Below are 10683 nucleotides of genomic sequence, written 5' to 3'. Positions count from 1 at the left end.
CATGGGTACCAGCTCCTTGGGGCCCTGGGTGCCCAAACACCCATAAAAATCCCCATGAAGAGGCTTGGCACCCACGAATGTTGGTGCCAGGGCCATGCACACTGCATGACACTCAAGGCCTCAGGCACCCATGGTTGTGGGGCCAAGTTGGTACTCCTTCATGGTGTCTTACCCTGCTGGTAAAAGTAAAGGGACCCCTGACCATTAGGTCCAGTCGTGACCGATTTTGGGGTTGCGGTGCTCATCTCGCTTTATTGGCCGAGGGAGCTGGCTTACAGCTTCCGGGTCATGTGGCCAGCGTGACTAAGCCGCTTCTGGTGAACCAGAGCAGCGCACGGAAACGCCATTTACCTTCCCGCCGGAGCAGTACCTATTTATCTACTTGCACTTTGACGTGCTTTCGAACTGCTAGGTTGGCAGGAGCAGGGACCGAGCAATGGGAGTCACCCAGTTGTGGGGATTCGAACCGCCAACCTTCTGATTGGCAAGTCCTAGGCTCTATGGTTTAACCCACAGTGCCACCTGCGTCCCTATTACCCTGCTGGACCTATCCCCAAATACATTAGCTGGAAAGTCTGAAAGAGGGTGCATACAGGATACATCTGTTCACCCATAGGACCAGATTTCTTTCAGATTACTAATCTGCAGAGTCTTGGGGTGAGACCAGCAGCAGGACTCAGTGAGCATGGTGCTATTAACCTCTCCATACATTTAATCTGAGCATGGAGGCAGCAAATGAAAAGGACTTCAATATACTGTTGAAGTGCTTTTTTTGAATGCAGTACGAATGCAAACTCAAGCGGTCATTCTCCTCCTTAGACTACAGGAAAAAAACCTGACACTGGCTGATGCTTAATGTAGTATATTAACTTGTCTTGACATTTCATTGGACCAATAAAAATCTAAATGTTGTTGACAGATTTATAATGTATGTGGATTGATCAAGCCCTGATATTTACATAGGGATAAACAGATACTGTCACCTGATAAGAATTGTAATCTGATATGGCAAGGAACCTATTACTTGCCATTTATTAGCAGCACAGAACTTTGAGGGCCCATGTGCACATTTCTGCAGCAAATACATCAGGGCACTTAGCAATAATGCCATGGGCTATACTGGGTGGAAATTATTGTTATCATACTTTTGGCTTCTCTCCAGTGAATTATCTCTAGCTGCTGCTTAGAGAGACTTTTGGAACTAGGCAGAGATGTTACCTCAGTACAGCAATGGAGTCAAATGTAGGTACACATATCCATTTAAAGTATTTTACATTAAAAATAATAAGTATGATATAGAATGAACTGTGTGTTAGAATGCTATTACTCTAGCAGTGTAAGAGTTGCACTTAAAACAAAATCCACTTTAAACAAGATCCTAGTGCAATAAATCCACTTAAAAGACCTGCTGCAACAGACTTACAGTTTGGAAATTTGATGTGGAAATGCACTGAGATGTCTGGGATGAACAAATGATTAACAGTAAGACATGTTAACATCCTGCCAAGAAATCAGGGCAAAGGCGCATTGTCGTATGACCATCCTGGAAACAAACCGGAATGAATGCTTGGTAAAGACTAGACACAGTCTAACCAACAAGTAAGCTTTCTGCAAGCAAATCAGGATGGATGGTGAAGAAGCAGGTCATCTGCAGAAGCCGCTGCTGTAAGAGAGAATTTTACGGAAATGTGGAATGTGTGAAACTACAGTAGTCATGGGAGACATCTTTAATTTTGGGTCTAAACCAGGCTTCCTCAAATTCGGCCCTCCAGATGTTTTTGGCCTACAACTCCCATGATCCCTAGCTAGCAGGGCCAGTGGTCAGGGATGATGGGAATTGCAGTCTCAAAACATCTGGAGGGTTGAGTTTGAGGAAGCCTGGTCTAGTCCTTCTTTGGCTAACTTGGCCTTCTCACCGATCTCTCACCGATCTTGTTAATTTCAGACTGGGGAAGATTTGGGAGCTTCACTGGATGGTTAAGTCCAGTCAAAGGTGACTATGGAGGATATCGAAGGAGCCGGCGTTTGTCCACAGACAGCTTTCCGGGTTATGTCGCCAGCAGGACTCAACTGCTTCTGACACAATGGGACACCGTGATGGAAGGCAGAGTGCACGGAAACGCTGTTTACCTTCCCGCCACAGCGGTACTTATTTATCTACTTGCACTGACATGCTTTCGAACTGCTAGGTTGGCAGGAGCTGTGACAGAGCAACAGGAACTCACCCTATCGCAGGGATTTGAACCGCCGGCCGTCTGATCATCAAGCCCAAGAGGCTCAGTGGTTTAGACCACAGCACCACCCATGTCCCGTAACAATGCAGAAGGTATACAGATCTGGGTTTCTTAGTCTTTTCCCCTTGACCTCCAGGACTTCTTTATTTCTTCTTCTTCTTAGATGGTGCCAGAGAAGCATAGATGTTCTTTTTTTCTATTTCCTCCATTACGACGGTAATTTCACTGCCATGATATGGAGTATCCGTTGTTGGAGGCATTGGACGAACTGGTCCTACCTCAGCAGAGAAGAGCCCCGTGCATACTGAGGAGGCACAGCCAGACTGCTTCACTCATGCCCTACAAGGAAACCTGTCCGCAAAACTGGGCACCTCCATAGCTGTTCTGAGCCACGCTAGGAGCAACCAGAACACAGCTTTGTGCACCACCACCATACTGTAAATTCTGCTCCTGAACTGTGTCTATGGGTCACCGGGTCTGCAAACGTTTGAGCAAGTAGGCAGGTTGATTTCAGTAGACCATCCCCATCCCCTACTGTAAGGTAAATCCATTTGACCTGAAATTTCAGCAGCCTAGCTAATTCGAAAATGGCTTATATCATTTTGGGGTTACAGCTCCATGTACTCTGTTGTGAAGAAGAATCACATCAATGTCACAACTTGGACTACTCTATTCCTTCAAATACCACCTCTTCCACAAAGCCTTTGGTTCAATCCCATCATTCTGTTGTTTTAAGTACGTTAATGGCACTATATAATTATTAGCAGGCAACATGGCTTTCTGTTTTTTTAATTTAAGAGGATTTAAAAAAAAAAAAATCAGGCTTGCAGAGTTATTGACATTAGGATCTCTGTAGGAACTAAGCCTTCAGGTACGGTTACAGAGACACCAGTTCAAAATAATTAGCTGCAAAAATATTTTAATAGGAAAGCTGATTAACACAATCACCTTGGGGCAATTTAGGTCTGGAAATTTTTTGATGAAGTTTATCTCAATGGGTTCAGAGGCAAAATTGGAAGTTTCTGAACCAAACAAAAAAAAAATAGAGGCAATATGTTAAATTGGGAAGAACAGACTGGTGACATGCAAAACATTAGCTCTCTCATTCCCTAGAAAACTCTGAAGTAAGCAATAGCGGCTGTCTTACACTGTTAATAGAATAAATTCATAACTCTTCACCCTACAGAAAGAACACATGTTGTCTACATGTGTTTAGGATTGCAAGTCAAATATTTTTAAAAAGCTTTTGGGAATCCAGTTTCAAACAGTTTCATACATTTTCTTTTCAACACCTAAAAGAGTCACACATCCTGTTAGTAGTAGCTTAGAATTATGGTTTATTAAAGATTTAAATTGAGCTGTTAGAATGTTCCTCCTGCAATTTTAATTGGGGATAATAGAATGTAATTGCATGTTTGTGCAGCTGATTAGAATGTTGTTTTCATCATGCTGTAAAGGAGGAAAATGAACTCCTATACTGTACCAGAAGAAAACAACTTTCCTACCATACATAAAACACATTTTCCTAATACACATTATAGGAAAGCGAAGAGAGGGAGAACAGTAATGCCACCATTCAAATGATTTTTCCGTCAACACAAATTGATCAAGAACCTTAACAGAAGTTCCTGGGTGAGTGTAACAGAAAACATGTAGACGTAAGATAATTGAGGGAAACATAAAAAAGCTAGTAACAGAAGAACGGGAAGTAGATATCCACTCTTAGTACAGAATTGAGGAGGGACATTCAGAAGCCAGCAAAATAGTCGTCAATAGGCCCAAGGTAGTTTTGTCAGCACCAAAGGACAGGAGCCACAGTGATGTGAAAATGCTGTAGAAATGGTAGTTTTAATCATGGTGGTCCTGGCTATTGCAGAAGATATAGTGGTCCTGAATGAGGAAGCACTGAGCACATGCTTTGCATATAGAAGGTTCTGGGTTCAAGGCCCAGCACTTCCAGGGAGATGAGTCGGAGCTGCTGTGCTAGCGTTCTGGCAGGTGGGGTGCTGTCGCTTGCTGGAAGGAAGAGGGATAGGTAATGGGGAGACTGGCATGGTGCAAATACAGTGGCAGAGCCAATCTGGCATTCCTGCCAGTGTGTTTGCACCATGCCTATCTCCCCACCACCTAGCTCTTCCCTCCAACCCACCTGATGAGTAACAGGAAGAAGAAGAAGAAGAAGAAGAAGAAGAGGAGGAGGAGGAGGAGGAGGAGGAGGAGGAGGAGGAGGAGGAGGAGGAGGAAGTTATTACTTATACCTCGCCCATCTGGCCGGGTCTCCCCAGCCACTCTGAGCTGCTCCCAACAGAATATTAAAAACACAATAAAACATTAAACATTAAAAACTTCACTAAACAGGGCTGCCTTCAGAAGTCTTCTAAAAGTCTGATAGTTGTTTATTTCCTTGACATCTGGTGGGAGGGCGTTCCACAGGGCGGGCGCCACTACCGAGAAGGCCCTCTGCCTGGTTCCCTGTAACTACGCTTCTCACAGTGAGGGAACCACCAGAAGGCCCTTGGAGCTGGACCCCAGCATCTGGACTGAATGATGGGGGTGGAGACACTCCTTCAGGAATACTGGGCCGGGACCGTTTAGGGCTTTAAAGGTCAGCACCACCACTTTGAATTGTTCTTGGAAATGTACTGGGAGCCAATGTAGGTCTTTCAGGCCCAGTGTTTTATGCCCTCGGCAGCAACTCCTGTCAAGAGGCTACCACAGTGATTGCATCCCACCCAGTATGTTAAATCTGCAAGCAGAAATGCAACACAAGACTGAAATCAGCCGCAACCTAGCCCATCCTATCATGAGGGCTTAGGCCAATTCAGGTTTGATTTCATGCCAGGTCTATATTACCTGAAGAAGTGTGCATGCACATGAAAGCTTTTACCAAGAACATATTTAGTTGGTCCCTAAGGTGCTACTGGACAAATTTTTTTACACACACACACACAGACAGACACACAGACACACACACACACACACACACACATATAGACTGCATCAGACCAACACAGATACCTACCTGAATCTAGGTCTATATTATGGAACTATATTATGGAACTCTATTATGGAACTCTGTTGCTTACTTCCCACAAAAGGAAGGGCACCTAGGACTAAAGCCCCAATTTTGTAAAATGTACTTTTTGCATTAAAAATTGCCTTTTTACAAAAAAAATGAACCTCTGAGTATATTTATAGCCGCCATAATTTAAAAATTTGACAATGACAAGAATTACTAAAGATGTAATTGAAAAACATAATTGTGTATTACTGGAAATAAATTACACTTGTATAATTTAAAAGTATGTCATTTAATGCCCACCCTGCCATTTATGATTGCAATTTTAAAAGATACCAAAAACTAAAATAAACCTGGGGAGATTGTTCAATACCTTTCTTTCTTGAATGGGATTTTCCTTGGAAAAATATTCTGGTGTCCAAAAAGAAGAAGAAGAAAAAGTGCTGCTCAGGGCTTGTTGCAAACCATAGCAGAGCAGTCCCATTTGAAGCTTCTCCTGGCTCCTGCTGAGATAGCTGTCTCCTCTGGACAGCTCTCCTCTCCTACCTGAATCTTCTCGCAACTATTTTGAGTCCTCAGCTTGACTTATCTCAGTCTCTGTGTGCATTACTGGCACTCAAAGTAATATTTGTTGGTTCCTCCCTTCTAACTCTTGTGCGTAACATCACCCTGTCTAACTCTTGTGCGTAGCATCACTGACACTTGGTTTGATCAAACTTATCCTCGTTGATATCTAACCCTTGAGCGTAACATCGCCAACACTCTGTTTGATCCAACTTACCTTTGTCGATATCTACAGGAGCCTGGCTAAAGAAACATGATTTGGGCTCCACTTTTGAATATGGAGGTCTGGTTGGAAGAAACATAGACCCTATTGGGACAGAGCTTCTCCGAGACTCGATGTCCAACATAAAGGACTACCAACAAAACCGGCAGAGAGGGACTGAGAGAGATTTGAGGGCCTCGGACGTGAGGGATCCAGGCTGAGAACTGATAGATTGATGGACATTCTTTGGGGATCGAAACCGGGAAAGGGGGGGTGAGAGTTTTTGAATCCAAAGGGTGTATAATTATATGTTGTTTTTTGTTATTTTGTTTTGTAATTAATATAAAAAATGGGAAATTTGTGGAAGGGAACTTGGGTCGACCTTAGAAAAGGGCGTAAATGATGAGTACTGTGGTTTAATCAAGGTCTATAAGTTAAATTTGGTTAATTAAGACGAATTAAGTAAAATACTAAGGTAAAAGTTGGGGATAAGAACTTGCTGAGTTAACTATTGGAATTGGGATGCAAGAAGGGGAGGTGTGGGGAAGTCAGGGAAAGTGGTTAAGAAATTAAGGATTTAAAATTTATATTTGTTATTTGTGTTGTATTTGTCTGTGGTTGTTTATGTTTTTGTGTTTGTCTTAAATATATGTGAAAACCTTAATAAAATTTTTATTAATAATAATAATAATAAAGGAACCTTTAAAGACTGAATCTTCTTTTTGGACACAATTTGAATGAGTTTTCTGTTTTTGGCTTCTGTAGTAGATCTTGTATATAGCTCTCTCAATTTTTGGATTATTAATATAGGATTTAGAACGTAGAATGGTTTTTTTAGTGTTTTGTGTGCCGCTTATGTGCTGCTTACTTTATACTAGTTTCCTCTGGTCTGGCTACCTGAGTCTTCTCGCAAATCTCTTGAGTCCTCATCTTGACTTATCTCAATCTCTGTGTGGATTACTGGCACTCAAAGTAATATTTGTGGGTTCCTCCCTTCTGCATGATATCCAATGCATGATAACTCCCTCCCGCTTTATCATCTTTTGACTTTGCTCTATTCAGAATCCTAGAGTTGGAAGGGACCCTGAGGATCATATAGTCCATATGGGGATCAAACCTGCAACCTTGGTGTTATCAGCACCACACTCTAACCAATTGAGCTACCCGGCAACCCTCACATTGCCTCTCTGCTCATCTGCACCTGGAGTGGAGGAGGTTCATGACCAAGCTGTTGTTCTGCTTGCCCCTCTTGCCTACTCTGCTCAGTTGGCACCAGCTGTGTAGTTGTAGCATGGCTCAGGGTATGGCTTTAGTGTGTGTGGGGGGGGGTTTGAGGGGCTAATTAGTAAAACTGGAACTGTATTGGTATTTTTATTATTATTATTTTTAAAGTCTCTGTAAACTGCCCGGATAGCTAAGTTATGTGAGTGGTACACAGATAGAATGAATGAATAATCCCACTTGAGTGTAAAAATCTCAGTGGGTGGGACAAGACAGTGCAATTGAATCAGGGACGCGGACTTATAAAAAATATTGGGGGGGCCCGGGAAAGCTCATGAATAATAAATAAGCTCATGAATATGCAAATAAAGTGGCGCCGCCTCCTCGTGAGCGAATAGGGGAGAGCGTGCTGCGCCTATTAATCAGCTCCAAGGACCTTCTGCTAGGGAGGGAGGGAGGGAGGGAGGGGAGCCCTGGATCGCCCTCTGTTTCTGTCTTGCAAGAAACAAGGAAACAGGAGGAAACATTGTATCCGCTGTTGCTACATTTTGTAGCGCGCTTCTTCCCCGCTTTCTGCTCTCGGTTTCTTGCGCTCTCCTGGCGGATCGCGCGCTCCAGACACGGGGCTGCTGCTTCCTGACTTCGGATTGGCTGCCTCTCACCTTGGACGATGCCCATTGGTCAGCGATGGTTCTTTGAGAAATCCTGATGTTTCATTGAGGGGTTTCGGGACTCTATTGAAGGGTTTACAAGCCTTCAATAATCTCCGGCGCTCTGCTGGAGGGGCGCCGGAGATTATTGGGGGGGCGGAGCCCCCCCAAACAAATTTTTGAGGGGGCTCTGGCCCCCTCAAGCCCCATGGAGTCGGCGCCTATGAATTGAATGGGTGGGGCAGGCTGTTAAGAGGAACCCTGCAGCTCATTTCTCTTCTCCGACTTAGCTGCTCTAGGTTTCTAGAGCAGCTTTGGCCTGTTTCGCTCAGGTGGCATGGGCCCTCTTGCTACTCTTTGGGGGTCAGCAACATGGAGAAAGGGAGGTCCCCTCCCTCACCTGAAATGCACGTGTACTCCATATTTCATTTGAGTAATCTGCAGAAAAACTATCATTCCCCGGTCCCCAACTCAGAGTTGTTAATGTGGGCCAGAAGTCCCAGCTGAATTAAAAATGCATCGAAAGCAGTGATTTCCAACAAACTTAGATGGTTGCAGTCAGGCTTGACAGTCTTCTTGGGTCCTGAGATCAGAGTGTGTAAAGTATAATTGGTTTAATTGACAGTGAAATGAATGAAGGTTTAACATGGAGAATGGCTCGATGTGTATTGCTAACATTGGGGTTTTTCCACAGTGCTTTTCTAAGGGGCTCTAAACTCCTCAATGGGTTAAGGATCACCTGTTGATTGTTTTCTCTAAACCGAATGTAAGCTTTGATCATGTGATGAGGCTATTGAGTTGCAAATTCGCCATCTTGAAAGGGTGGTAACTGTTAGTCTTTTTCTGAACGCCACAGAGGGGAAAAAGGATGCGATAATGGCTCTCCAAGAAACTGCACAGTCTTAGGCCGGCTAAGGCAGGCTGGAATTGGGGAGTGACACCATTTTGATTTCTGGAATTATCTTTTATTTCTAAAATGCTGAGCCTGTGCTGGACAGCACAAGGCATTGTATGGATGTTTACGATGTATCATTTGATGTTTCTGTTTGTTTTGAAGCAAAATTTGAATAATATTTTATAGGTCTGTACAATGCTTTATTTCTAAAAGGAGTTAGTTAGTATGCTTCCAGTCATTTCATGCTGCACAATATTAATATCGGCAGTAGTAAATAGGGCGGCTCTGTGTATTGCTTTCCAGAAGACAATTTTTCTTTTCTTTGAATGCTTTTGTCAGACAATGCTTCACTGAAGGCTTTCTCCATTTGAAGGGTTGTTCAGTCCAAGGCTGGTTTAAAAATAAGCAACCACAAGAAGGGAAAACAGGGGCCTTGAAGTTGCTCATCACCACTTAGTACCTGGGCAGGCACACAGGTCACCCCTGAGTAGTCACATAGGACTCAGCTACATTAGTCAAAAACCAGTGTTTCAAATGCGTTATAAACATGCAACACCAGATGGCACTGGGGAGCAAAAATAAATAAAATAAAAATAAAATAAAAATTCTTAGTGATTTTCAATAGTGTTTCCCCCCTTTTGTTATAACAATTTAATTTCTGACTTATTTATAGCGGTTTTTTTCCTGTGTGTAGATCAATCCATAGTTCCCACCCCTGTTGGGAGGTGTATTGTATTTCTAGTTAAATCATAGCAATTATTTTTAAACTTTGCAGCTATACATATACGTTAGCACGTGATGTTTTAATGCAACTCAGTATCCTGTTCTTTTTTTCTCTTTTCTGAGGATGTGCAAATAGCCACCCTAAAGATAGGTCTGATCTGCTCATGTGTGTCTGTGAGTGTGTGCATCCTTATGGCTGCCATTCTCTTAAATTATTGGCAAATCACAAGGCATATGTTTTTGCATGCCTTTTGGATTAATCAGTAACATTGAGGGAATCTGCATATATTGTAAAATAATTCGGTATTTCCCAATATGGTCCTATTGGCTTATTTATTCTGTTTTGTGAATGTAGACTAAATTTATGACATCTTGGCAGGAGGGGAAAAACAACAGCCCAGGCATTACGATTGACACAAAACCTAATTTTATTGGTTGGCAGATTTACTGTGCATAAGAAATCCTGGGTTTGCAACTGAATCATGAATCTTTCAGATTTTGTATAATTTTTTAATCAGCGTCTAAATTGCATGATAGATGGTAGAATGCAATATTCATTTGAATATTATGTTACGTAAACTATCTGTCTTTTCTAAGTCAGATATAAAGGTGATAGTTTTTGAGTGTGAGTCTCTTAAAATGTGTAAATCTTTTAATTAAATGAGCATTAAATCATCTTACTGGACAGCTGCAGACAAAGTATTGGCTGGTTAGAAAGTGTATAAAATGGCTCATTTTTTTTTACCTCTTCACACCTTCCTTGTCCTTTGCTTGGGTTCCTTTTTCCAGCCCATTTTCTACTGGGGCCTTTGTCCACTATGGGGTTTCTTGCTATAGGTAATTTCACATATAAATGAGGTACCCAGGAATGTAACCATTGCATCTTCTCTAATGACACTTGCTCTCTTAAGTTGCACGTTCTCCTTGGGAGTTTCTATGTTCCAGGCTACTTCTTTTGTTCCCAGTCTTTTCACAAAAGGTATGAAGGCCTAAAGCTACCTGATGAGTCCTCAGCAAAGGTGAGATCTGAAATGGGAACAGATCGCAGCTCAGCTACTACACTTCTGTAGCTTCTTAAAAGATGCAACAAATGTGGCTGGTGCGGTCAATTCTATTAAGAGATGAAATAAGAATAAGAAGAAGTGCGTTTAAAAATAATTTTCAGGCAAATGAAA

The sequence above is a fragment of the Podarcis liolepis genome, assembly GCF_965112155.1.
Source record: "Podarcis liolepis genome assembly, chromosome: 8".
NCBI classification, from domain to species: domain Eukaryota; kingdom Metazoa; phylum Chordata; class Lepidosauria; order Squamata; family Lacertidae; genus Podarcis; species Podarcis liolepis.
This window is presented reverse-complemented; position numbering follows the sequence as displayed.